General features: G+C 46.0%; 11 non-coding genes and 1 pseudogene across 11 annotated transcripts; all 12 read left to right on the top strand.

The window, feature by feature from the left end:
• The first annotated feature begins 1,077 nt into the window (after positions 1-1,077).
• Positions 1,078-1,268, top strand: LOC130331515 (U2 spliceosomal RNA). Its single transcript, XR_008874405.1, has one exon. It is a non-coding gene; the product is annotated as a U2 spliceosomal RNA (small nuclear RNA).
• A 2,081-nt stretch (positions 1,269-3,349) lies between these two features.
• On the top strand, positions 3,350-3,540 carry LOC130331513 (U2 spliceosomal RNA). The gene has a single exon (XR_008874404.1). It is a non-coding gene; the product is annotated as a U2 spliceosomal RNA (small nuclear RNA).
• A 2,085-nt stretch (positions 3,541-5,625) lies between these two features.
• Positions 5,626-5,816, top strand: LOC130331511 (U2 spliceosomal RNA). The gene has a single exon (XR_008874402.1). It is a non-coding gene; the product is annotated as a U2 spliceosomal RNA (small nuclear RNA).
• A 2,088-nt stretch (positions 5,817-7,904) lies between these two features.
• LOC130331510 (U2 spliceosomal RNA) lies at positions 7,905-8,095 on the top strand. Its single transcript, XR_008874401.1, has one exon. It is a non-coding gene; the product is annotated as a U2 spliceosomal RNA (small nuclear RNA).
• Positions 8,096-10,175: 2,080 nt separating this feature from the next.
• LOC130331482 (U2 spliceosomal RNA) lies at positions 10,176-10,335 on the top strand (annotated as a pseudogene).
• Positions 10,336-11,028: 693 nt separating this feature from the next.
• Positions 11,029-11,219, top strand: LOC130331475 (U2 spliceosomal RNA). The gene has a single exon (XR_008874375.1). It is a non-coding gene; the product is annotated as a U2 spliceosomal RNA (small nuclear RNA).
• A 2,091-nt stretch (positions 11,220-13,310) lies between these two features.
• On the top strand, positions 13,311-13,501 carry LOC130331509 (U2 spliceosomal RNA). Its single transcript, XR_008874400.1, has one exon. It is a non-coding gene; the product is annotated as a U2 spliceosomal RNA (small nuclear RNA).
• A 2,084-nt stretch (positions 13,502-15,585) lies between these two features.
• On the top strand, positions 15,586-15,776 carry LOC130331508 (U2 spliceosomal RNA). The gene has a single exon (XR_008874399.1). It is a non-coding gene; the product is annotated as a U2 spliceosomal RNA (small nuclear RNA).
• A 2,092-nt stretch (positions 15,777-17,868) lies between these two features.
• LOC130331507 (U2 spliceosomal RNA) lies at positions 17,869-18,059 on the top strand. The gene has a single exon (XR_008874398.1). It is a non-coding gene; the product is annotated as a U2 spliceosomal RNA (small nuclear RNA).
• Positions 18,060-20,150: 2,091 nt separating this feature from the next.
• On the top strand, positions 20,151-20,341 carry LOC130331506 (U2 spliceosomal RNA). The gene has a single exon (XR_008874397.1). It is a non-coding gene; the product is annotated as a U2 spliceosomal RNA (small nuclear RNA).
• Positions 20,342-22,429: 2,088 nt separating this feature from the next.
• On the top strand, positions 22,430-22,620 carry LOC130331505 (U2 spliceosomal RNA). Its single transcript, XR_008874396.1, has one exon. It is a non-coding gene; the product is annotated as a U2 spliceosomal RNA (small nuclear RNA).
• Positions 22,621-26,267: 3,647 nt separating this feature from the next.
• On the top strand, positions 26,268-26,455 carry LOC130331469 (U2 spliceosomal RNA). The gene has a single exon (XR_008874371.1). It is a non-coding gene; the product is annotated as a U2 spliceosomal RNA (small nuclear RNA).
• The last annotated feature ends 932 nt before the right edge of the window (positions 26,456-27,387 follow it).

Raw genomic sequence — 27,387 nt, 5'->3', positions numbered from 1 at the left:
TGGGGTATGCATTAGACGAAAAAAAAGAAGAAAAAGAAGAATAATACGCCCAGAAAAGAGGCGAAAAGGAGAAAAACGTAAAAAAACGTGAAAAAAAAGTAAGAGGAAGAGAAGGGAAAAAAAGGTGGAAATGGGTTTAAAAGTGATTTCGGCGGAGAAATATATATATATATATATATATATATATATATATATATATATATATGCGCACACACACACATAGATATAAACGTATTCTCCGTTGAGATATTGCAGCCGCTGCTGTGTCCAGGCCCAGGAGCCTTAGCACTGTGCTGTGATGTCACTCAATACCACTGACATCACTAGGTGTAAACAACATCTCTCCTTTGCTGTGTATGTGACTATGGAGCTGTTTGGTGATGTCGTCTATTACGGCCTTCATAGAAGCAACAGGAGATTGTTGCATCCATCTTGAACCCTCAGAACTACAGTGCTATGATGTCACTCACTTCCACAGGCCTTGCAGAGTGTAAACAACAACAACCCAGCTTTGTTGTGTATGTAACCAAAGGGATTTGTGATGTCACCTAGAACCTTCACAGCAGCGACAGCTTTATGAGGAGCATCAGCACTGCTCTGCCTGAGCAGAACCATCACCGCCATAGGTTGTCAAATAACCCGGATTTAACCCACACAGGTAAGTCCAATGGGGTGCAGGCATGTCCTCTATGCTTACAGCTTCCCGTGGGTGTTGGTTTGATACCGTTTGGGGACAGCCAAGGAGGCATCTGCAGGCAACAAAGGTAGGTGTGTGCTTGTGTGTGTGTTTCCTATGCAGATCCTAAGCCCAGTGTCACATGCAAGTAGGAGGAGTAAGAAGGGTTCCTGGCAAATCCGGGTTATGGATTGCATTTAAAAAGGCCCCGTGGGAGTGCAATGGGCCCCTGTCTTGCTGCTTAGCAATAATGGTATGGGTTTAGGTTCTGCTGTGTGTACTGGTGGTTGACTGCCCCCCAGCCCAGAGTGTGCATGGAAAATTGTCTGGCAGCCTCCCTGACAGCAAGCAGTGATAGTGCCCATGAAGGGGACCTTGTTGGGCCCGCCCCTTTCACGGTTATCGCTTCTCGGCCTTTTGGCTAAGATCAAGTGTAGTATCTGTTCTTATCAGTTTAATATCTGATACGTCCCCTATCTGGGGACCATATATTAAATGGATTTTTGAGAACGGGGGCCGATTTCGAAGCTTGCTTCCGTCGCCCTATGCATTGACCCGATATGGCAGTATCTTCGGGTACAGTGCACCACCCCCTTACAGGGTTAAAAAGAAAGATTCCTACTTTCATTGCTACCTGCTTGCTGGCTAGCCAGCTAGCCAGCCCTGTGGGCCTTGCTGCTGCTGCAGCCAAAAAACAAAAGGTGGTGCTGCTGCTGCTTCTGCTGCTTCTGCTTCTGCTTGTGTCTGGCCCCTGTTGGAGCGTCCAGGCACAGGACTTCTGCTGCTGCTGACTAAATGGCCTCCTTAATTGGATCATTTGAGTAGCCAGCACACCTGTGCAGGTAGGGCATGACATGATAGGCAGCTGCCTTGATAGCGGGTGGGTGCTGAATGTTCCTAATTGACAAAATAAGATTAATGCTTATGAAGAAATATAAAATCTCATCCCTTCCCCAATATCGCGCCACACCCCTACCCCTTAATTCCCTGGTTGAACGTGATGGACATATGTCTTTTTTCGACCGTACTAACTATGTAACTATGTAACATAACATGGGGGGGGGGTCTCCTGGCTGTTCACACAGGTGTGTCATTGCTGTACATTGACCATGCATTGCTTCTGTGGTATTGCAAAGGCAAAGACAAATGCTTCCAGCCATCCATTGCACTAATGGATTGGTCATCAGCTGGCTGTCTATGTCCCGCATCAATATAGACCAAAGTACAGAGGGTTAGGCTATGCTATTGTGCACCTACCTGATGCATCAGAAGGTGCGAGGCCCTTGCTAAATTCTGTGCACAGACTTTGAGATCTATGCTTTAGACTGTATCTAAACCTGCTCCAACATGGACTGACATTCTGGCCTACTTTCAGCCGATGCGACTTGTCTGTCGCTGAACAGTCGCTTTTTATGTATTCAGCACCTATGTATAATGTTGTAAAAATGCTCTAGAAGCTAAAGTCGCAGAAATGTCACACATATTTGGCCTGCAACTTTCTGTGCGACAAATTCAGACAGGAAAAATCAGTATAAATCCTTAGAAAATTATCCCCCAGTGTCTCCATCTGCTGGCGGTATTGAATAAGCATTGCTGCACTGATGGGGTATGCATTAGACGAAAAAAAAGAAGAAAAAGAAGAATAATACGCCCAGAAAAGAGGCGAAAAGGAGAAAAACGTAAAAAAACGTGAAAAAAAAGTAAGAGGAAGAGAAGGGAAAAAAAGGTGGAAATGGGTTTAAAAGTGATTTCGGCGGAGAAATATATATATATATATATATATATATATATATATATATATGCGCACACACACACATAGATATAAACGTATTCTCCGTTGAGATATTGCAGCCGCTGCTGTGTCCAGGCCCAGGAGCCTTAGCACTGTGCTGTGATGTCACTCAATACCACTGACATCACTAGGTGTAAACAACATCTCTCCTTTGCTGTGTATGTGACTATGGAGCTGTTTGGTGATGTCGTCTATTACGGCCTTCATAGAAGCAACAGGAGATTGTTGCATCCATCTTGAACCCTCAGAACTACAGTGCTATGATGTCACTCACTTCCACAGGCCTTGCAGAGTGTAAACAACAACAACCCAGCTTTGTTGTGTATGTAACCAAAGGGATTTGTGATGTCACCTAGAACCTTCACAGCAGCGACAGCTTTATGAGGAGCATCAGCACTGCTCTGCCTGAGCAGAACCATCACCGCCATAGGTTGTCAAATAACCCGGATTTAACCCACACAGGTAAGTCCAATGGGGTGCAGGCATGTCCTCTATGCTTACAGCTTCCCGTGGGTGTTGGTTTGATACCGTTTGGGGACAGCCAAGGAGGCATCTGCAGGCAACAAAGGTAGGTGTGTGCTTGTGTGTGTGTTTCCTATGCAGATCCTAAGCCCAGTGTCACATGCAAGTAGGAGGAGTAAGAAGGGTTCCTGGCAAATCCGGGTTATGGATTGCATTTAAAAAGGCCCCGTGGGAGTGCAATGGGCCCCTGTCTTGCTGCTTAGCAATAATGGTATGGGTTTAGGTTCTGCTGTGTGTACTGGTGGTTGACTGCCCCCCAGCCCAGAGTGTGCATGGAAAATTGTCTGGCAGCCTCCCTGACAGCAAGCAGTGATAGTGCCCATGAAGGGGACCTTGTTGGGCCCGCCCCTTTCACGGTTATCGCTTCTCGGCCTTTTGGCTAAGATCAAGTGTAGTATCTGTTCTTATCAGTTTAATATCTGATACGTCCCCTATCTGGGGACCATATATTAAATGGATTTTTGAGAACGGGGGCCGATTTCGAAGCTTGCTTCCGTCGCCCTATGCATTGACCCGATATGGCAGTATCTTCGGGTACAGTGCACCACCCCCTTACAGGGTTAAAAAGAAAGATTCCTACTTTCATTGCTACCTGCTTGCTGGCTAGCCAGCTAGCCAGCCCTGTGGGCCTTGCTGCTGCTGCAGCCAAAAAACAAAAGGTGGTGCTGCTGCTGCTTCTGCTGCTTCTGCTTCTGCTTGTGTCTGGCCCCTGTTGGAGCGTCCAGGCACAGGACTTCTGCTGCTGCTGACTAAATGGCCTCCTTAATTGGATCATTTGAGTAGCCAGCACACCTGTGCAGGTAGGGCATGACATGATAGGCAGCTGCCTTGATAGCGGGTGGGTGCTGAATGTTCCTAATTGACAAAATAAGATTAATGCTTATGAAGAAATATAAAATCTCATCCCTTCCCCAATATCGCGCCACACCCCTACCCCTTAATTCCCTGGTTGAACGTGATGGACATATGTCTTTTTTCGACCGTACTAACTATGTAACTATGTAACATAACATGGGGGGGGGGGGTCTCCTGGCTGTTCACACAGGTGTGTCATTGCTGTACATTGACCATGCATTGCTTCTGTGGTATTGCAAAGGCAAAGACAAATGCTTCCAGCCATCCATTGCACTAATGGATTGGTCATCAGCTGGCTGTCTATGTCCCGCATCAATATAGACCAAAGTACAGAGGGTTAGGCTATGCTATTGTGCACCTACCTGATGCATCAGAAGGTGCGAGGCCCTTGCTAAATTCTGTGCACAGACTTTGAGATCTATGCTTTAGACTGTATCTAAACCTGCTCCAACATGGACTGACATTCTGGCCTACTTTCAGCCGATGCGACTTGTCTGTCGCTGAACAGTCGCTTTTTATGTATTCAGCACCTATGTATAATGTTGTAAAAATGCTCTAGAAGCTAAAGTCGCAGAAATGTCACACATATTTGGCCTGCAACTTTCTGTGCGACAAATTCAGACAGGAAAAATCAGTATAAATCCTTAGAAAATTATCCCCCAGTGTCTCCATCTGCTGGCGGTATTGAATAAGCATTGCTGCACTGATGGGGTATGCATTAGACGAAAAAAAAGAAGAAAAAGAAGAATAATACGCCCAGAAAAGAGGCGAAAAGGAGAAAAACGTAAAAAAACGTGAAAAAAAAGTAAGAGGAAGAAAAGGGAAAAAAAGGTGGAAATGGGTTTAAAAGTGATTTCGGCGGAGAAATATATATATATATATATATATATATATATATATATATATATGCGCACACACACACATAGATATAAACGTATTCTCCGTTGAGATATTGCAGCCGCTGCTGTGTCCAGGCCCAGGAGCCTTAGCACTGTGCTGTGATGTCACTCAATACCACTGACATCACTAGGTGTAAACAACATCTCTCCTTTGCTGTGTATGTGACTATGGAGCTGTTTGGTGATGTCGTCTATTACGGCCTTCATAGAAGCAACAGGAGATTGTTGCATCCATCTTGAACCCTCAGAACTACAGTGCTATGATGTCACTCACTTCCACAGGCCTTGCAGAGTGTAAACAACAACAACCCAGCTTTGTTGTGTATGTAACCAAAGGGATTTGTGATGTCACCTAGAACCTTCACAGCAGCGACAGCTTTATGAGGAGCATCAGCACTGCTCTGCCTGAGCAGAACCATCACCGCCATAGGTTGTCAAATAACCCGGATTTAACCCACACAGGTAAGTCCAATGGGGTGCAGGCATGTCCTCTATGCTTACAGCTTCCCGTGGGTGTTGGTTTGATACCGTTTGGGGACAGCCAAGGAGGCATCTGCAGGCAACAAAGGTAGGTGTGTGCTTGTGTGTGTGTTTCCTATGCAGATCCTAAGCCCAGTGTCACATGCAAGTAGGAGGAGTAAGAAGGGTTCCTGGCAAATCCGGGTTATGGATTGCATTTAAAAAGGCCCCGTGGGAGTGCAATGGGCCCCTGTCTTGCTGCTTAGCAATAATGGTATGGGTTTAGGTTCTGCTGTGTGTACTGGTGGTTGACTGCCCCCCAGCCCAGAGTGTGCATGGAAAATTGTCTGGCAGCCTCCCTGACAGCAAGCAGTGATAGTGCCCATGAAGGGGACCTTGTTGGGCCCGCCCCTTTCACGGTTATCGCTTCTCGGCCTTTTGGCTAAGATCAAGTGTAGTATCTGTTCTTATCAGTTTAATATCTGATACGTCCCCTATCTGGGGACCATATATTAAATGGATTTTTGAGAACGGGGGCCGATTTCGAAGCTTGCTTCCGTCGCCCTATGCATTGACCCGATATGGCAGTATCTTCGGGTACAGTGCACCACCCCCTTACAGGGTTAAAAAGAAAGATTCCTACTTTCATTGCTACCTGCTTGCTGGCTAGCCAGCTAGCCAGCCCTGTGGGCCTTGCTGCTGCCGCAGCCAAAAAACAAAAGGTGGTGCTGCTGCTGCTTCTGCTGCTTCTGCTTCTGCTTGTGTCTGGCCCCTGTTGGAGCGTCCAGGCACAGGACTTCTGCTGCTGCTGACTAAATGGCCTCCTTAATTGGATCATTTGAGTAGCCAGCACACCTGTGCAGGTAGGGCATGACATGATAGGCAGCTGCCTTGATAGCGGGTGGGTGCTGAATGTTCCTAATTGACAAAATAAGATTAATGCTTATGAAGAAATATAAAATCTCATCCCTTCCCCAATATCGCGCCACACCCCTACCCCTTAATTCCCTGGTTGAACGTGATGGACATATGTCTTTTTTCGACCGTACTAACTATGTAACTATGTAACATAACATGGGGGGGGGGGTCTCCTGGCTGTTCACACAGGTGTGTCATTGCTGTACATTGACCATGCATTGCTTCTGTGGTATTGCAAAGGCAAAGACAAATGCTTCCAGCCATCCATTGCACTAATGGATTGGTCATCAGCTGGCTGTCTATGTCCCGCATCAATATAGACCAAAGTACAGAGGGTTAGGCTATGCTATTGTGCACCTACCTGATGCATCAGAAGGTGCGAGGCCCTTGCTAAATTCTGTGCACAGACTTTGAGATCTATGCTTTAGACTGTATCTAAACCTGCTCCAACATGGACTGACATTCTGGCCTACTTTCAGCCGATGCGACTTGTCTGTCGCTGAACAGTCGCTTTTTATGTATTCAGCACCTATGTATAATGTTGTAAAAATGCTCTAGAAGCTAAAGTCGCAGAAATGTCACACATATTTGGCCTGCAACTTTCTGTGCGACAAATTCAGACAGGAAAAATCAGTATAAATCCTTAGAAAATTATCCCCCAGTGTCTCCATCTGCTGGCGGTATTGAATAAGCATTGCTGCACTGATGGGGTATGCATTAGACGAAAAAAAAGAAGAAAAAGAAGAATAATACGCCCAGAAAAGAGGCGAAAAGGAGAAAAACGTAAAAAAACGTGAAAAAAAAGTAAGAGGAAGAGAAGGGAAAAAAAGGTGGAAATGGGTTTAAAAGTGATTTCGGCGGAGAAATATATATATATATATATATATATATATATATATATATATATATATGCGCACACACACACATAGATATAAACGTATTCTCCGTTGAGATATTGCAGCCGCTGCTGTGTCCAGGCCCAGGAGCCTTAGCACTGTGCTGTGATGTCACTCAATACCACTGACATCACTAGGTGTAAACAACATCTCTCCTTTGCTGTGTATGTGACTATGGAGCTGTTTGGTGATGTCGTCTATTACGGCCTTCATAGAAGCAACAGGAGATTGTTGCATCCATCTTGAACCCTCAGAACTACAGTGCTATGATGTCACTCACTTCCACAGGCCTTGCAGAGTGTAAACAACAACAACCCAGCTTTGTTGTGTATGTAACCAAAGGGATTTGTGATGTCACCTAGAACCTTCACAGCAGCGACAGCTTTATGAGGAGCATCAGCACTGCTCTGCCTGAGCAGAACCATCACCGCCATAGGTTGTCAAATAACCCGGATTTAACCCACACAGGTAAGTCCAATGGGGTGCAGGCATGTCCTCTATGCTTACAGCTTCCCGTGGGTGTTGGTTTGATACCGTTTGGGGACAGCCAAGGAGGCATCTGCAGGCAACAAAGGTAGGTGTGTGCTTGTGTGTGTGTTTCCTATGCAGATCCTAAGCCCAGTGTCACATGCAAGTAGGAGGAGTAAGAAGGGTTCCTGGCAAATCCGGGTTATGGATTGCATTTAAAAAGGCCCCGTGGGAGTGCAATGGGCCCCTGTCTTGCTGCTTAGCAATAATGGTATGGGTTTAGGTTCTGCTGTGTGTACTGGTGGTTGACTGCCCCCCAGCCCAGAGTGTGCATGGAAAATTGTCTGGCAGCCTCCCTGACAGCAAGCAGTGATAGTGCCCATGAAGGGGACCTTGTTGGGCCCGCCCCTTTCACGGTTATCGCTTCTCGGCCTTTTGGCTAAGATCAAGTGTAGTATCTGTTCTTATCAGTTTAATATCTGATACGTCCCCTATCTGGGGACCATATATTAAATGGATTTTTGAGAACGGGGGCCGATTTCGAAGCTTGCTTCCGTCGCCCTATGCATTGACCCGATATGGCAGTATCTTCGGGTACAGTGCACCACCCCCTTACAGGGTTAAAAAGAAAGATTCCTACTTTCATTGCTACCTGCTTGCTGGCTAGCCAGCTAGCCAGCCCTGTGGGCCTTGCTGCTGCTGCAGCCAAAAAACAAAAGGTGGTGCTGCTGCTGCTTCTGCTGCTTCTGCTTCTGCTTGTGTCTGGCCCCTGTTGGAGCGTCCAGGCACAGGACTTCTGCTGCTGCTGACTAAATGGCCTCCTTAATTGGATCATTTGAGTAGCCAGCACACCTGTGCAGGTAGGGCATGACATGATAGGCAGCTGCCTTGATAGCGGGTGGGTGCTGAATGTTCCTAATTGACAAAATAAGATTAATGCTTATGAAGAAATATAAAATCTCATCCCTTCCCCAATATCGCGCCACACCCCTACCCCTTAATTCCCTGGTTGAACGTGATGGACATATGTCTTTTTTCGACCGTACTAACTATGTAACTATGTAACATAACATGGGGGGGGGGGTCTCCTGGCTGTTCACACAGGTGTGTCATTGCTGTACATTGACCATGCATTGCTTCTGTGGTATTGCAAAGGCAAAGACAAATGCTTCCAGCCATCCATTGCACTAATGGATTGGTCATCAGCTGGCTGTCTATGTCCCGCATCAATATAGACCAAAGTACAGAGGGTTAGGCTATGCTATTGTGCACCTACCTGATGCATCAGAAGGTGCGAGGCCCTTGCTAAATTCTGTGCACAGACTTTGAGATCTATGCTTTAGACTGTATCTAAACCTGCTCCAACATGGACTGACATTCTGGCCTACTTTCAGCCGATGCGACTTGTCTGTCGCTGAACAGTCGCTTTTTATGTATTCAGCACCTATGTATAATGTTGTAAAAATGCTCTAGAAGCTAAAGTCGCAGAAATGTCACACATATTTGGCCTGCAACTTTCTGTGCGACAAATTCAGACAGGAAAAATCAGTATAAATCCTTAGAAAATTATCCCCCAGTGTCTCCATCTGCTGGCGGTATTGAATAAGCATTGCTGCACTGATGGGGTATGCATTAGACGAAAAAAAAGAAGAAAAAGAAGAATAATACGCCCAGAAAAGAGGCGAAAAGGAGAAAAACGTAAAAAAACGTGAAAAAAAAGTAAGAGGAAGAGAAGGGAAAAAAAGGTGGAAATGGGTTTAAAAGTGATTTCGGCGGAGAAATATATATATTTATATATATATATATATATATATATATGCGCACACACACACATAGATATAAACGTATTCTCCGTTGAGATATTGCAGCCGCTGCTGTGTCCAGGCCCAGGAGCCTTAGCACTGTGCTGTGATGTCACTCAATACCACTGACATCACTAGGTGTAAACAACATCTCTCCTTTGCTGTGTATGTGACTATGGAGCTGTTTGGTGATGTCGTCTATTACGGCCTTCATAGAAGCAACAGGAGATTGTTGCATCCATCTTGAACCCTCAGAACTACAGTGCTATGATGTCACTCACTTCCACAGGCCTTGCAGAGTGTAAACAACAACAACCCAGCTTTGTTGTGTATGTAACCAAAGGGATTTGTGATGTCACCTAGAACCTTCACAGCAGCGACAGCTTTATGAGGAGCATCAGCACTGCTCTGCCTGAGCAGAACCATCACCGCCATAGGTTGTCAAATAACCCGGATTTAACCCACACAGGTAAGTCCAATGGGGTGCAGGCATGTCCTCTATGCTTACAGCTTCCCGTGGGTGTTGGTTTGATACCGTTTGGGGACAGCCAAGGAGGCATCTGCAGGCAACAAAGGTAGGTGTGTGCTTGTGTGTGTGTTTCCTATGCAGATCCTAAGCCCAGTGTCACATGCAAGTAGGAGGAGTAAGAAGGGTTCCTGGCAAATCCGGGTTATGGATTGCATTTAAAAAGGCCCCGTGGGAGTGCAATGGGCCCCTGTCTTGCTGCTTAGCAATAATGGTATGGGTTTAGGTTCTGCTGTGTGTACTGGTGGTTGACTGCCCCCCAGCCCAGAGTGTGCATGGAAAATTGTCTGGCAGCCTCCCTGACAGCAAGCAGTGATAGTGCCCATGAAGGGGACCTTGTTGGGCCCGCCCCTTTCACGGTTATCGCTTCTCGGCCTTTTGGCTAAGATCAAGTGTAGTATCTGTTCTTATCAGTTTTCATGCTGGTGGGGATGGGTGCTGCATGGAGGATGCAGGTGTACCAGGGCTTTCCGGGGCTGGTTCTGAGGAATCAGCTCGACGGCTGCCCCGATGTGACCTGTTCCCTCCGGGTCTCGCCATGAGGCTGAGAGGGTCTAGAGCCGAGGTACTTTTGTGCCTCGGGGAGTGGTGACCCCGAGGTGCCGAAACTCACTGGGAGAATAGACTCACTGAGTTGAAGCACGGGCACCATAATCTCTTCACCTTGTGGCACTCACCTCTTGATTCCCGGCCTTCTGGCTAGGATCAGAGAAATTTTTATAGATCCGGCCGGATGTCCGGGCAGTATATCTGCACACATTCACTTATTTATTTCTTTTTTGTCTCACTGTGTCACTTTTTGCGTGTTGTGTGTTCACAGGATTTGTCAGGATGCGGTAGCCCTTCTGGGTGTCCCTCCTGGCGGTCTAGGGGAGGTGTGTGTGGCCATTAGGTTCCGCACCTCCCTGCAAACACCCCGGGTACTCCTGCTTTGGCAGGGTACCTACCGTAATCGGCTCTGCGGGCAGATACCTTGGCTAACGCCAAGGGGGATGCCGGGAGCATTTGTGGTCCCCAAGTAGCTTCGGCGAAAAGGGACATCGAACCTGGAACCTCGCAGGCACCTTTTGGTCCGGAGGCGAAGGGTAAGGTTTGTTGGGGGGCCTCTCTCCTATCGGAGAAGGGCTTGCGATAGACCGCATCCTTTGTGCACGTTTTTTTAGTGTAACACGTTTGCACTTTTTCTTGCACTTTGGGTGAATCGAAAGCACGTTCCTCGGCTTTAAAAAAAAAAAAAAAAAAAAAAAAAAAAATCTGTTCTTATCAGTTTAATATCTGATACGTCCCCTATCTGGGGACCATATATTAAATGGATTTTTGAGAACGGGGGCCGATTTCGAAGCTTGCTTCCGTCGCCCTATGCATTGACCCGATATGGCAGTATCTTCGGGTACAGTGCACCACCCCCTTACAGGGTTAAAAAGAAAGATTCCTACTTTCATTGCTACCTGCTTGCTGGCTAGCCAGCTAGCCAGCCCTGTGGGCCTTGCTGCTGCTGCAGCCAAAAAACAAAAGGTGGTGCTGCTGCTGCTTCTGCTGCTTCTGCTTCTGCTTGTGTCTGGCCCCTGTTGGAGCGTCCAGGCACAGGACTTCTGCTGCTGCTGACTAAATGGCCTCCTTAATTGGATCATTTGAGTAGCCAGCACACCTGTGCAGGTAGGGCATGACATGATATAGGCAGCTGCCTTGATAGCGGGTGGGTGCTGAATGTTCCTAATTGACAAAATAAGATTAATGCTTATGAAGAAATATAAAATCTCATCCCTTCCCCAATATCGCGCCACACCCCTACCCCTTAATTCCCTGGTTGAACGTGATGGACATATGTCTTTTTTCGACCGTACTAACTATGTAACTATGTAACATAACATGGGGGGGGGGGGTCTCCTGGCTGTTCACACAGGTGTGTCATTGCTGTACATTGACCATGCATTGCTTCTGTGGTATTGCAAAGGCAAAGACAAATGCTTCCAGCCATCCATTGCACTAATGGATTGGTCATCAGCTGGCTGTCTATGTCCCGCATCAATATAGACCAAAGTACAGAGGGTTAGGCTATGCTATTGTGCACCTACCTGATGCATCAGAAGGTGCGAGGCCCTTGCTAAATTCTGTGCACAGACTTTGAGATCTATGCTTTAGACTGTATCTAAACCTGCTCCAACATGGACTGACATTCTGGCCTACTTTCAGCCGATGCGACTTGTCTGTCGCTGAACAGTCGCTTTTTATGTATTCAGCACCTATGTATAATGTTGTAAAAATGCTCTAGAAGCTAAAGTCGCAGAAATGTCACACATATTTGGCCTGCAACTTTCTGTGCGACAAATTCAGACAGGAAAAATCAGTATAAATCCTTAGAAAATTATCCCCCAGTGTCTCCATCTGCTGGCGGTATTGAATAAGCATTGCTGCACTGATGGGGTATGCATTAGACGAAAAAAAAGAAGAAAAAGAAGAATAATACGCCCAGAAAAGAGGCGAAAAGGAGAAAAACGTAAAAAAACGTGAAAAAAAAGTAAGAGGAAGAGAAGGGAAAAAAAGGTGGAAATGGGTTTAAAAGTGATTTCGGCGGAGAAATATATATATATATATATATATATATATATATATATATATATATATGCGCACACACACACATAGATATAAACGTATTCTCCGTTGAGATATTGCAGCCGCTGCTGTGTCCAGGCCCAGGAGCCTTAGCACTGTGCTGTGATGTCACTCAATACCACTGACATCACTAGGTGTAAACAACATCTCTCCTTTGCTGTGTATGTGACTATGGAGCTGTTTGGTGATGTCGTCTATTACGGCCTTCATAGAAGCAACAGGAGATTGTTGCATCCATCTTGAACCCTCAGAACTACAGTGCTATGATGTCACTCACTTCCACAGGCCTTGCAGAGTGTAAACAACAACAACCCAGCTTTGTTGTGTATGTAACCAAAGGGATTTGTGATGTCACCTAGAACCTTCACAGCAGCGACAGCTTTATGAGGAGCATCAGCACTGCTCTGCCTGAGCAGAACCATCACCGCCATAGGTTGTCAAATAACCCGGATTTAACCCACACAGGTAAGTCCAATGGGGTGCAGGCATGTCCTCTATGCTTACAGCTTCCCGTGGGTGTTGGTTTGATACCGTTTGGGGACAGCCAAGGAGGCATCTGCAGGCAACAAAGGTAGGTGTGTGCTTGTGTGTGTGTTTCCTATGCAGATCCTAAGCCCAGTGTCACATGCAAGTAGGAGGAGTAAGAAGGGTTCCTGGCAAATCCGGGTTATGGATTGCATTTAAAAAGGCCCCGTGGGAGTGCAATGGGCCCCTGTCTTGCTGCTTAGCAATAATGGTATGGGTTTAGGTTCTGCTGTGTGTACTGGTGGTTGACTGCCCCCCAGCCCAGAGTGTGCATGGAAAATTGTCTGGCAGCCTCCCTGACAGCAAGCAGTGATAGTGCCCATGAAGGGGACCTTGTTGGGCCCGCCCCTTTCACGGTTATCGCTTCTCGGCCTTTTGGCTAAGATCAAGTGTAGTATCTGTTCTTATCAGTTTAATATCTGATACGTCCCCTATCTGGGGACCATATATTAAATGGATTTTTGAGAACGGGGGCCGATTTCGAAGCTTGCTTCCGTCGCCCTATGCATTGACCCGATATGGCAGTATCTTCGGGTACAGTGCACCACCCCCTTACAGGGTTAAAAAGAAAGATTCCTACTTTCATTGCTACCTGCTTGCTGGCTAGCCAGCTAGCCAGCCCTGTGGGCCTTGCTGCTGCTGCAGCCAAAAAACAAAAGGTGGTGCTGCTGCTGCTTCTGCTGCTTCTGCTTCTGCTTGTGTCTGGCCCCTGTTGGAGCGTCCAGGCACAGGACTTCTGCTGCTGCTGACTAAATGGCCTCCTTAATTGGATCATTTGAGTAGCCAGCACACCTGTGCAGGTAGGGCATGACATGATAGGCAGCTGCCTTGATAGCGGGTGGGTGCTGAATGTTCCTAATTGACAAAATAAGATTAATGCTTATGAAGAAATATAAAATCTCATCCCTTCCCCAATATCGCGCCACACCCCTACCCCTTAATTCCCTGGTTGAACGTGATGGACATATGTCTTTTTTCGACCGTACTAACTATGTAACTATGTAACATAACATGGGGGGGGGGGTCTCCTGGCTGTTCACACAGGTGTGTCATTGCTGTACATTGACCATGCATTGCTTCTGTGGTATTGCAAAGGCAAAGACAAATGCTTCCAGCCATCCATTGCACTAATGGATTGGTCATCAGCTGGCTGTCTATGTCCCGCATCAATATAGACCAAAGTACAGAGGGTTAGGCTATGCTATTGTGCACCTACCTGATGCATCAGAAGGTGCGAGGCCCTTGCTAAATTCTGTGCACAGACTTTGAGATCTATGCTTTAGACTGTATCTAAACCTGCTCCAACATGGACTGACATTCTGGCCTACTTTCAGCCGATGCGACTTGTCTGTCGCTGAACAGTCGCTTTTTATGTATTCAGCACCTATGTATAATGTTGTAAAAATGCTCTAGAAGCTAAAGTCGCAGAAATGTCACACATATTTGGCCTGCAACTTTCTGTGCGACAAATTCAGACAGGAAAAATCAGTATAAATCCTTAGAAAATTATCCCCCAGTGTCTCCATCTGCTGGCGGTATTGAATAAGCATTGCTGCACTGATGGGGTATGCATTAGACGAAAAAAAAGAAGAAAAAGAAGAATAATACGCCCAGAAAAGAGGCGAAAAGGAGAAAAACGTAAAAAAACGTGAAAAAAAAGTAAGAGGAAGAGAAGGGAAAAAAAGGTGGAAATGGGTTTAAAAGTGATTTCGGCGGAGAAATATATATATATATATATATATATATATATATATATATATATGCGCACACACACACATAGATATAAACGTATTCTCCGTTGAGATATTGCAGCCGCTGCTGTGTCCAGGCCCAGGAGCCTTAGCACTGTGCTGTGATGTCACTCAATACCACTGACATCACTAGGTGTAAACAACATCTCTCCTTTGCTGTGTATGTGACTATGGAGCTGTTTGGTGATGTCGTCTATTACGGCCTTCATAGAAGCAACAGGAGATTGTTGCATCCATCTTGAACCCTCAGAACTACAGTGCTATGATGTCACTCACTTCCACAGGCCTTGCAGAGTGTAAACAACAACAACCCAGCTTTGTTGTGTATGTAACCAAAGGGATTTGTGATGTCACCTAGAACCTTCACAGCAGCGACAGCTTTATGAGGAGCATCAGCACTGCTCTGCCTGAGCAGAACCATCACCGCCATAGGTTGTCAAATAACCCGGATTTAACCCACACAGGTAAGTCCAATGGGGTGCAGGCATGTCCTCTATGCTTACAGCTTCCCGTGGGTGTTGGTTTGATACCGTTTGGGGACAGCCAAGGAGGCATCTGCAGGCAACAAAGGTAGGTGTGTGCTTGTGTGTGTGTTTCCTATGCAGATCCTAAGCCCAGTGTCACATGCAAGTAGGAGGAGTAAGAAGGGTTCCTGGCAAATCCGGGTTATGGATTGCATTTAAAAAGGCCCCGTGGGAGTGCAATGGGCCCCTGTCTTGCTGCTTAGCAATAATGGTATGGGTTTAGGTTCTGCTGTGTGTACTGGTGGTTGACTGCCCCCCAGCCCAGAGTGTGCATGGAAAATTGTCTGGCAGCCTCCCTGACAGCAAGCAGTGATAGTGCCCATGAAGGGGACCTTGTTGGGCCCGCCCCTTTCACGGTTATCGCTTCTCGGCCTTTTGGCTAAGATCAAGTGTAGTATCTGTTCTTATCAGTTTAATATCTGATACGTCCCCTATCTGGGGACCATATATTAAATGGATTTTTGAGAACGGGGGCCGATTTCGAAGCTTGCTTCCGTCGCCCTATGCATTGACCCGATATGGCAGTATCTTCGGGTACAGTGCACCACCCCCTTACAGGGTTAAAAAGAAAGATTCCTACTTTCATTGCTACCTGCTTGCTGGCTAGCCAGCTAGCCAGCCCTGTGGGCCTTGCTGCTGCTGCAGCCAAAAAACAAAAGGTGGTGCTGCTGCTGCTTCTGCTGCTTCTGCTTCTGCTTGTGTCTGGCCCCTGTTGGAGCGTCCAGGCACAGGACTTCTGCTGCTGCTGACTAAATGGCCTCCTTAATTGGATCATTTGAGTAGCCAGCACACCTGTGCAGGTAGGGCATGACATGATAGGCAGCTGCCTTGATAGCGGGTGGGTGCTGAATGTTCCTAATTGACAAAATAAGATTAATGCTTATGAAGAAATATAAAATCTCATCCCTTCCCCAATATCGCGCCACACCCCTACCCCTTAATTCCCTGGTTGAACGTGATGGACATATGTCTTTTTTCGACCGTACTAACTATGTAACTATGTAACATAACATGGGGGGGGGGGGTCTCCTGGCTGTTCACACAGGTGTGTCATTGCTGTACATTGACCATGCATTGCTTCTGTGGTATTGCAAAGGCAAAGACAAATGCTTCCAGCCATCCATTGCACTAATGGATTGGTCATCAGCTGGCTGTCTATGTCCCGCATCAATATAGACCAAAGTACAGAGGGTTAGGCTATGCTATTGTGCACCTACCTGATGCATCAGAAGGTGCGAGGCCCTTGCTAAATTCTGTGCACAGACTTTGAGATCTATGCTTTAGACTGTATCTAAACCTGCTCCAACATGGACTGACATTCTGGCCTACTTTCAGCCGATGCGACTTGTCTGTCGCTGAACAGTCGCTTTTTATGTATTCAGCACCTATGTATAATGTTGTAAAAATGCTCTAGAAGCTAAAGTCGCAGAAATGTCACACATATTTGGCCTGCAACTTTCTGTGCGACAAATTCAGACAGGAAAAATCAGTATAAATCCTTAGAAAATTATCCCCCAGTGTCTCCATCTGCTGGCGGTATTGAATAAGCATTGCTGCACTGATGGGGTATGCATTAGACGAAAAAAAAGAAGAAAAAGAAGAATAATACGCCCAGAAAAGAGGCGAAAAGGAGAAAAACGTAAAAAAACGTGAAAAAAAAGTAAGAGGAAGAGAAGGGAAAAAAAGGTGGAAATGGGTTTAAAAGTGATTTCGGCGGAGAATATATATATATATATATATATATATATATATATATATATATATATATATGCGCACACACACACATAGATATAAACGTATTCTCCGTTGAGATATTGCAGCCGCTGCTGTGTCCAGGCCCAGGAGCCTTAGCACTGTGCTGTGATGTCACTCAATACCACTGACATCACTAGGTGTAAACAACATCTCTCCTTTGCTGTGTATGTGACTATGGAGCTGTTTGGTGATGTCGTCTATTACGGCCTTCATAGAAGCAACAGGAGATTGTTGCATCCATCTTGAACCCTCAGAACTACAGTGCTATGATGTCACTCACTTCCACAGGCCTTGCAGAGTGTAAACAACAACAACCCAGCTTTGTTGTGTATGTAACCAAAGGGATTTGTGATGTCACCTAGAACCTTCACAGCAGCGACAGCTTTATGAGGAGCATCAGCACTGCTCTGCCTGAGCAGAACCATCACCGCCATAGGTTGTCAAATAACCCGGATTTAACCCACACAGGTAAGTCCAATGGGGTGCAGGCATGTCCTCTATGCTTACAGCTTCCCGTGGGTGTTGGTTTGATACCGTTTGGGGACAGCCAAGGAGGCATCTGCAGGCAACAAAGGTAGGTGTGTGCTTGTGTGTGTGTTTCCTATGCAGATCCTAAGCCCAGTGTCACATGCAAGTAGGAGGAGTAAGAAGGGTTCCTGGCAAATCCGGGTTATGGATTGCATTTAAAAAGGCCCCGTGGGAGTGCAATGGGCCCCTGTCTTGCTGCTTAGCAATAATGGTATGGGTTTAGGTTCTGCTGTGTGTACTGGTGGTTGACTGCCCCCCAGCCCAGAGTGTGCATGGAAAATTGTCTGGCAGCCTCCCTGACAGCAAGCAGTGATAGTGCCCATGAAGGGGACCTTGTTGGGCCCGCCCCTTTCACGGTTATCGCTTCTCGGCCTTTTGGCTAAGATCAAGTGTAGTATCTGTTCTTATCAGTTTAATATCTGATACGTCCCCTATCTGGGGACCATATATTAAATGGATTTTTGAGAACGGGGGCCGATTTCGAAGCTTGCTTCCGTCGCCCTATGCATTGACCCGATATGGCAGTATCTTCGGGTACAGTGCACCACCCCCTTACAGGGTTAAAAAGAAAGATTCCTACTTTCATTGCTACCTGCTTGCTGGCTAGCCAGCTAGCCAGCCCTGTGGGCCTTGCTGCTGCTGCAGCCAAAAAACAAAAGGTGGTGCTGCTGCTGCTTCTGCTGCTTCTGCTTCTGCTTGTGTCTGGCCCCTGTTGGAGCGTCCAGGCACAGGACTTCTGCTGCTGCTGACTAAATGGCCTCCTTAATTGGATCATTTGAGTAGCCAGCACACCTGTGCAGGTAGGGCATGACATGATAGGCAGCTGCCTTGATAGCGGGTGGGTGCTGAATGTTCCTAATTGACAAAATAAGATTAATGCTTATGAAGAAATATAAAATCTCATCCCTTCCCCAATATCGCGCCACACCCCTACCCCTTAATTCCCTGGTTGAACGTGATGGACATATGTCTTTTTTCGACCGTACTAACTATGTAACTATGTAACATAACATGGGGGGGGGGGGTCTCCTGGCTGTTCACACAGGTGTGTCATTGCTGTACATTGACCATGCATTGCTTCTGTGGTATTGCAAAGGCAAAGACAAATGCTTCCAGCCATCCATTGCACTAATGGATTGGTCATCAGCTGGCTGTCTATGTCCCGCATCAATATAGACCAAAGTACAGAGGGTTAGGCTATGCTATTGTGCACCTACCTGATGCATCAGAAGGTGCGAGGCCCTTGCTAAATTCTGTGCACAGACTTTGAGATCTATGCTTTAGACTGTATCTAAACCTGCTCCAACATGGACTGACATTCTGGCCTACTTTCAGCCGATGCGACTTGTCTGTCGCTGAACAGTCGCTTTTTATGTATTCAGCACCTATGTATAATGTTGTAAAAATGCTCTAGAAGCTAAAGTCGCAGAAATGTCACACATATTTGGCCTGCAACTTTCTGTGCGACAAATTCAGACAGGAAAAATCAGTATAAATCCTTAGAAAATTATCCCCCAGTGTCTCCATCTGCTGGCGGTATTGAATAAGCATTGCTGCACTGATGGGGTATGCATTAGACGAAAAAAAAGAAGAAAAAGAAGAATAATACGCCCAGAAAAGAGGCGAAAAGGAGAAAAACGTAAAAAAACGTGAAAAAAAAGTAAGAGGAAGAGAAGGGAAAAAAAGGTGGAAATGGGTTTAAAAGTGATTTCGGCGGAGAAATATATATATATATATATATATATATATATATATATATATATATATATGCGCACACACACACATAGATATAAACGTATTCTCCGTTGAGATATTGCAGCCGCTGCTGTGTCCAGGCCCAGGAGCCTTAGCACTGTGCTGTGATGTCACTCAATACCACTGACATCACTAGGTGTAAACAACATCTCTCCTTTGCTGTGTATGTGACTATGGAGCTGTTTGGTGATGTCGTCTATTACGGCCTTCATAGAAGCAACAGGAGATTGTTGCATCCATCTTGAACCCTCAGAACTACAGTGCTATGATGTCACTCACTTCCACAGGCCTTGCAGAGTGTAAACAACAACAACCCAGCTTTGTTGTGTATGTAACCAAAGGGATTTGTGATGTCACCTAGAACCTTCACAGCAGCGACAGCTTTATGAGGAGCATCAGCACTGCTCTGCCTGAGCAGAACCATCACCGCCATAGGTTGTCAAATAACCCGGATTTAACCCACACAGGTAAGTCCAATGGGGTGCAGGCATGTCCTCTATGCTTACAGCTTCCCGTGGGTGTTGGTTTGATACCGTTTGGGGACAGCCAAGGAGGCATCTGCAGGCAACAAAGGTAGGTGTGTGCTTGTGTGTGTGTTTCCTATGCAGATCCTAAGCCCAGTGTCACATGCAAGTAGGAGGAGTAAGAAGGGTTCCTGGCAAATCCGGGTTATGGATTGCATTTAAAAAGGCCCCGTGGGAGTGCAATGGGCCCCTGTCTTGCTGCTTAGCAATAATGGTATGGGTTTAGGTTCTGCTGTGTGTACTGGTGGTTGACTGCCCCCCAGCCCAGAGTGTGCATGGAAAATTGTCTGGCAGCCTCCCTGACAGCAAGCAGTGATAGTGCCCATGAAGGGGACCTTGTTGGGCCCGCTCCTTTCACGGTTATCGCTTCTCGGCCTTTTGGCTAAGATCAAGTGTAGTATCTGTTCTTATCAGTTTAATATCTGATACGTCCCCTATCTGGGGACCATATATTAAATGGATTTTTGAGAACGGGGGCCGATTTCGAAGCTTGCTTCCGTCGCCCTATGCATTGACCCGATATGGCAGTATCTTCGGGTACAGTGCACCACCCCCTTACAGGGTTAAAAAGAAAGATTCCTACTTTCATTGCTACCTGCTTGCTGGCTAGCCAGCTAGCCAGCCCTGTGGGCCTTGCTGCTGCTGCAGCCAAAAAACAAAAGGTGGTGCTGCTGCTGCTTCTGCTGCTTCTGCTTCTGCTTGTGTCTGGCCCCTGTTGGAGCGTCCAGGCACAGGACTTCTGCTGCTGCTGACTAAATGGCCTCCTTAATTGGATCATTTGAGTAGCCAGCACACCTGTGCAGGTAGGGCATGACATGATAGGCAGCTGCCTTGATAGCGGGTGGGTGCTGAATGTTCCTAATTGACAAAATAAGATTAATGCTTATGAAGAAATATAAAATCTCATCCCTTCCCCAATATCGCGCCACACCCCTACCCCTTAATTCCCTGGTTGAACGTGATGGACATATGTCTTTTTTCGACCGTACTAACTATGTAACTATGTAACATAACATGGGGGGGGGGGGGTCTCCTGGCTGTTCACACAGGTGTGTCATTGCTGTACATTGACCATGCATTGCTTCTGTGGTATTGCAAAGGCAAAGACAAATGCTTCCAGCCATCCATTGCACTAATGGATTGGTCATCAGCTGGCTGTCTATGTCCCGCATCAATATAGACCAAAGTACAGAGGGTTAGGCTATGCTATTGTGCACCTACCTGATGCATCAGAAGGTGCGAGGCCCTTGCTAAATTCTGTGCACAGACTTTGAGATCTATGCTTTAGACTGTATCTAAACCTGCTCCAACATGGACTGACATTCTGGCCTACTTTCAGCCGATGCGACTTGTCTGTCGCTGAACAGTCGCTTTTTATGTATTCAGCACCTATGTATAATGTTGTAAAAATGCTCTAGAAGCTAAAGTCGCAGAAATGTCACACATATTTGGCCTGCAACTTTCTGTGCGACAAATTCAGACAGGAAAAATCAGTATAAATCCTTAGAAAATTATCCCCCAGTGTCTCCATCTGCTGGCGGTATTGAATAAGCATTGCTGCACTGATGGGGTATGCATTAGACGAAAAAAAAGAAGAAAAAGAAGAATAATACGCCCAGAAAAGAGGCCGAAAAGGAGAAAAACGTAAAAAAACGTGAAAAAAAAGTAAGAGGAAGAGAAGGGAAAAAAAGGTGGAAATGGGTTTAAAAGTGATTTCGGCGGAGAATATATATATATATATATATATATATATATATATATATATATATGCGCACACACACACATAGATATAAACGTATTCTCCGTTGAGATATTGCAGCCGCTGCTGTGTCCAGGCCCAGGAGCCTTAGCACTGTGCTGTGATGTCACTCAATACCACTGACATCACTAGGTGTAAACAACATCTCTCCTTTGCTGTGTATGTGACTATGGAGCTGTTTGGTGATGTCGTCTATTACGGCCTTCATAGAAGCAACAGGAGATTGTTGCATCCATCTTGAACCCTCAGAACTACAGTGCTATGATGTCACTCACTTCCACAGGCCTTGCAGAGTGTAAACAACAACAACCCAGCTTTGTTGTGTATGTAACCAAAGGGATTTGTGATGTCACCTAGAACCTTCACAGCAGCGACAGCTTTATGAGGAGCATCAGCACTGCTCTGCCTGAGCAGAACCATCACCGCCATAGGTTGTCAAATAACCCGGATTTAACCCACACAGGTAAGTCCAATGGGGTGCAGGCATGTCCTCTATGCTTACAGCTTCCCGTGGGTGTTGGTTTGATACCGTTTGGGGACAGCCAAGGAGGCATCTGCAGGCAACAAAGGTAGGTGTGTGCTTGTGTGTGTGTTTCCTATGCAGATCCTAAGCCCAGTGTCACATGCAAGTAGGAGGAGTAAGAAGGGTTCCTGGCAAATCCGGGTTATGGATTGCATTTAAAAAGGCCCCGTGGGAGTGCAATGGGCCCCTGTCTTGCTGCTTAGCAATAATGGTATGGGTTTAGGTTCTGCTGTGTGTACTGGTGGTTGACTGCCCCCCAGCCCAGAGTGTGCATGGAAAATTGTCTGGCAGCCTCCCTGACAGCAAGCAGTGATAGTGCCCATGAAGGGGACCTTGTTGGGCCCGCCCCTTTCACGGTTATCGCTTCTCGGCCTTTTGGCTAAGATCAAGTGTAGTATCTGTTCTTATCAGTTTAATATCTGATACGTCCCCTATCTGGGGACCATATATTAAATGGATTTTTGAGAACGGGGGCCGATTTCGAAGCTTGCTTCCGTCGCCCTATGCATTGACCCGATATGGCAGTATCTTCGGGTACAGTGCACCACCCCCTTACAGGGTTAAAAAGAAAGATTCCTACTTTCATTGCTACCTGCTTGCTGGCTAGCCAGCTAGCCAGCCCTGTGGGCCTTGCTGCTGCTGCAGCCAAAAAACAAAAGGTGGTGCTGCTGCTGCTTCTGCTGCTTCTGCTTCTGCTTGTGTCTGGCCCCTGTTGGAGCGTCCAGGCACAGGACTTCTGCTGCTGCTGACTAAATGGCCTCCTTAATTGGATCATTTGAGTAGCCAGCACACCTGTGCAGGTAGGGCATGACATGATAGGCAGCTGCCTTGATAGCGGGTGGGTGCTGAATGTTCCTAATTGACAAAATAAGATTAATGCTTATGAAGAAATATAAAATCTCATCCCTTCCCCAATATCGCGCCACACCCCTACCCCTTAATTCCCTGGTTGAACGTGATGGACATATGTCTTTTTTCGACCGTACTAACTATGTAACTATGTAACATAACATGGGGGGGGGGGTCTCCTGGCTGTTCACACAGGTGTGTCATTGCTGTACATTGACCATGCATTGCTTCTGTGGTATTGCAAAGGCAAAGACAAATGCTTCCAGCCATCCATTGCACTAATGGATTGGTCATCAGCTGGCTGTCTATGTCCCGCATCAATATAGACCAAAGTACAGAGGGTTAGGCTATGCTATTGTGCACCTACCTGATGCATCAGAAGGTGCGAGGCCCTTGCTAAATTCTGTGCACAGACTTTGAGATCTATGCTTTAGACTGTATCTAAACCTGCTCCAACATGGACTGACATTCTGGCCTACTTTCAGCCGATGCGACTTGTCTGTCGCTGAACAGTCGCTTTTTATGTATTCAGCACCTATGTATAATGTTGTAAAAATGCTCTAGAAGCTAAAGTCGCAGAAATGTCACACATATTTGGCCTGCAACTTTCTGTGCGACAAATTCAGACAGGAAAAATCAGTATAAATCCTTAGAAAATTATCCCCCAGTGTCTCCATCTGCTGGCGGTATTGAATAAGCATTGCTGCACTGATGGGGTATGCATTAGACGAAAAAAAAGAAGAAAAAGAAGAATAATACGCCCAGAAAAGAGGCGAAAAGGAGAAAAACGTAAAAAAACGTGAAAAAAAAGTAAGAGGAAGAGAAGGGAAAAAAAGGTGGAAATGGGTTTAAAAGTGATTTCGGCGGAGAAATATATATATATATATATATATATATATATATATATATATATATATGCGCACACACACACATAGATATAAACGTATTCTCCGTTGAGATATTGCAGCCGCTGCTGTGTCCAGGCCCAGGAGCCTTAGCACTGTGCTGTGATGTCACTCAATACCACTGACATCACTAGGTGTAAACAACATCTCTCCTTTGCTGTGTATGTGACTATGGAGCTGTTTGGTGATGTCGTCTATTACGGCCTTCATAGAAGCAACAGGAGATTGTTGCATCCATCTTGAACCCTCAGAACTACAGTGCTATGATGTCACTCACTTCCACAGGCCTTGCAGAGTGTAAACAACAACAACCCAGCTTTGTTGTGTATGTAACCAAAGGGATTTGTGATGTCACCTAGAACCTTCACAGCAGCGACAGCTTTATGAGGAGCATCAGCACTGCTCTGCCTGAGCAGAACCATCACCGCCATAGGTTGTCAAATAACCCGGATTTAACCCACACAGGTAAGTCCAATGGGGTGCAGGCATGTCCTCTATGCTTACAGCTTCCCGTGGGTGTTGGTTTGATACCGTTTGGGGACAGCCAAGGAGGCATCTGCAGGCAACAAAGGTAGGTGTGTGCTTGTGTGTGTGTTTCCTATGCAGATCCTAAGCCCAGTGTCACATGCAAGTAGGAGGAGTAAGAAGGGTTCCTGGCAAATCCGGGTTATGGATTGCATTTAAAAAGGCCCCGTGGGAGTGCAATGGGCCCCTGTCTTGCTGCTTAGCAATAATGGTATGGGTTTAGGTTCTGCTGTGTGTACTGGTGGTTGACTGCCCCCCAGCCCAGAGTGTGCATGGAAAATTGTCTGGCAGCCTCCCTGACAGCAAGCAGTGATAGTGCCCATGAAGGGGACCTTGTTGGGCCCGCCCCTTTCACGGTTATCGCTTCTCGGCCTTTTGGCTAAGATCAAGTGTAGTTCTGCTCACTTGGTCTGGCCAGAGGGTGTCTGGGGTACCCGGCTCCTTTGCCTGGGGGGATCGTCCTTCTTAACGGAGGGACTTCACCCCCCTGCTGCTATTAGGGAGCCGGCTTAGTCCCCAGACAACGGGGAGCGATCACCACCACCTACCTGCTTACAGTGGGGGAGGTGTTTATCCTGATGGACATGGCTGGATCAAGTGGAGCATCATCAGAAGGCATCCCTGAGTATGCTAAGCTCAGAAATGGAGTTCGGATTTCCTTATTGGATACCTGCAAGAGAGGAAAAGGATTAGGTTTCGTGGTCGAGGAGATCTTATTCAAGTTGCTGGAAATTAAGAAGGAACAAATCCTGTCTATGCTTGAATTCCCAAGAAATGGACACTACGATGTTATATTGGCTTCTGAAGAGGACTTTAATTTTTTTTGCAGCAAGTACCAGCAAAAGAAGGCCAATCCAGTTTTGGAGGGTGTGGAGGTGACCCCGCATTTTCCGAACCAGGAGAAAATATTGACGGTACGGATGTATAGCCCATATATACTGGAAAAAGACATTGAGACTTTTCTTTCTAGATTCTGTGACAATATTCTGTCAAAGGGAAAAGTCCTGAACCAATATGGCCTATGGACTACAAAATGGAAATTTAAAGTTAAATTTAAAAAGGAACCTGACGGTAAAGTGATTTATCCACCTGGGCGATTCAAAATTGGATCGGTCAATGGTGACTTGTTCTATTCAGGGATGGAGGAATTTTGCCGTAAATGTAAACAATACGGGCACGGGAAAGACCTATGTACTCACTCATGGTGCTATAAGTGCCAGGAGGGAGGTCATGAAGCAGACACCTGCAACAACAACAAAAAAAAGAAGTGTCATCTGTGCGGTGAGGAAGATCACCTGGTAAATGTATGTCCCAAGAAACAAACAACGAAAAAGGAAACAGCAGCTAAAAGGAGTAGGGAAGAAGAAGAAATTGGAGAACCTGAGTTGGAGGAAGTTCCAGCCAGAAAAGTGGCTGAAGAAAAGAAAAAGAAAGAAGAGGTTTATGTACCAATGGAATTTGGAGGTGTTTTGGATGGCATGTTGGAAAATATGCCAAAAAAGGAAAGAAGACCATTTGATATGGATTTAATGGAACTAAGGTCGAAATATGAAAATCGGTACGAGGAAGCTAGAGACAAAGTGTATTTTTCATTTCAAGCTGATATGGACAGATTTTTGGACACTTATAAAGTTCCATCTTGGTTGGGACTTCCGGTAAAAAGACAGATGATAAGAGGAACGATAAACCGTGGAATGATAGATTTCCTAATGGTATATGCCTGGAGAAATGGAATGTCTCTCTGATTAATTACTGGTGAAAGCAATGTTTGTTTGTTATTGTAAATGTGTGTTTTTTTTTTCTGGTTAAATCTTTTTTATTGATTTTATTTTGTGGTCATTAGTGTTAAGAAGAAATAAAAAAATGGGTTACCTGATGATGAGCAACAATCAAGTTCAAATAAGATCTTGGAACTCTGATTGAGTTTCTGAGGGCTAACTTAAAAAAAAAAAATCTGTTCTTATCAGTTTAATATCTGATACGTCCCCTATCTGGGGACCATATATTAAATGGATTTTTGAGAACGGGGGCCGATTTCGAAGCTTGCTTCCGTCGCCCTATGCATTGACCCGATATGGCAGTATCTTCGGGTACAGTGCACCACCCCCTTACAGGGTTAAAAAGAAAGATTCCTACTTTCATTGCTACCTGCTTGCTGGCTAGCCAGCTAGCCAGCCCTGTGGGCCTTGCTGCTGCTGCAGCCAAAAAACAAAAGGTGGTGCTGCTGCTGCTTCTGCTGCTTCTGCTTCTGCTTGTGTCTGGCCCCTGTTGGAGCGTCCAGGCACAGGACTTCTGCTGCTGCTGACTAAATGGCCTCCTTAATTGGATCATTTGAGTAGCCAGCACACCTGTGCAGGTAGGGCATGACATGATAGGCAGCTGCCTTGATAGCGGGTGGGTGCTGAATGTTCCTAATTGACAAAATAAGATTAATGCTTATGAAGAAATATAAAATCTCATCCCTTCCCCAATATCGCGCCACACCCCTACCCCTTAATTCCCTGGTTGAACGTGATGGACATATGTCTTTTTTCGACCGTACTAACTATGTAACTATGTAACATAACATGGGGGGGGGGGTCTCCTGGCTGTTCACACAGGTGTGTCATTGCTGTACATTGACCATGCATTGCTTCTGTGGTATTGCAAAGGCAAAGACAAATGCTTCCAGCCATCCATTGCACTAATGGATTGGTCATCAGCTGGCTGTCTATGTCCCGCATCAATATAGACCAAAGTACAGAGGGTTAGGCTATGCTATTGTGCACCTACCTGATGCATCAGAAGGTGCGAGGCCCTTGCTAAATTCTGTGCACAGACTTTGAGATCTATGCTTTAGACTGTATCTAAACCTGCTCCAACATGGACTGACATTCTGGCCTACTTTCAGCCGATGCGACTTGTCTGTCGCTGAACAGTCGCTTTTTATGTATTCAGCACCTATGTATAATGTTGTAAAAATGCTCTAGAAGCTAAAGTCGCAGAAATGTCACACATATTTGGCCTGCAACTTTCTGTGCGACAAATTCAGACAGGAA

The sequence above is a fragment of the Hyla sarda genome, unplaced genomic scaffold, assembly GCF_029499605.1.
Source record: "Hyla sarda isolate aHylSar1 unplaced genomic scaffold, aHylSar1.hap1 scaffold_350, whole genome shotgun sequence".
In the NCBI taxonomy this organism is placed as follows: domain Eukaryota; kingdom Metazoa; phylum Chordata; class Amphibia; order Anura; family Hylidae; genus Hyla; species Hyla sarda.
This window is presented reverse-complemented; position numbering and strand designations above follow the sequence as displayed.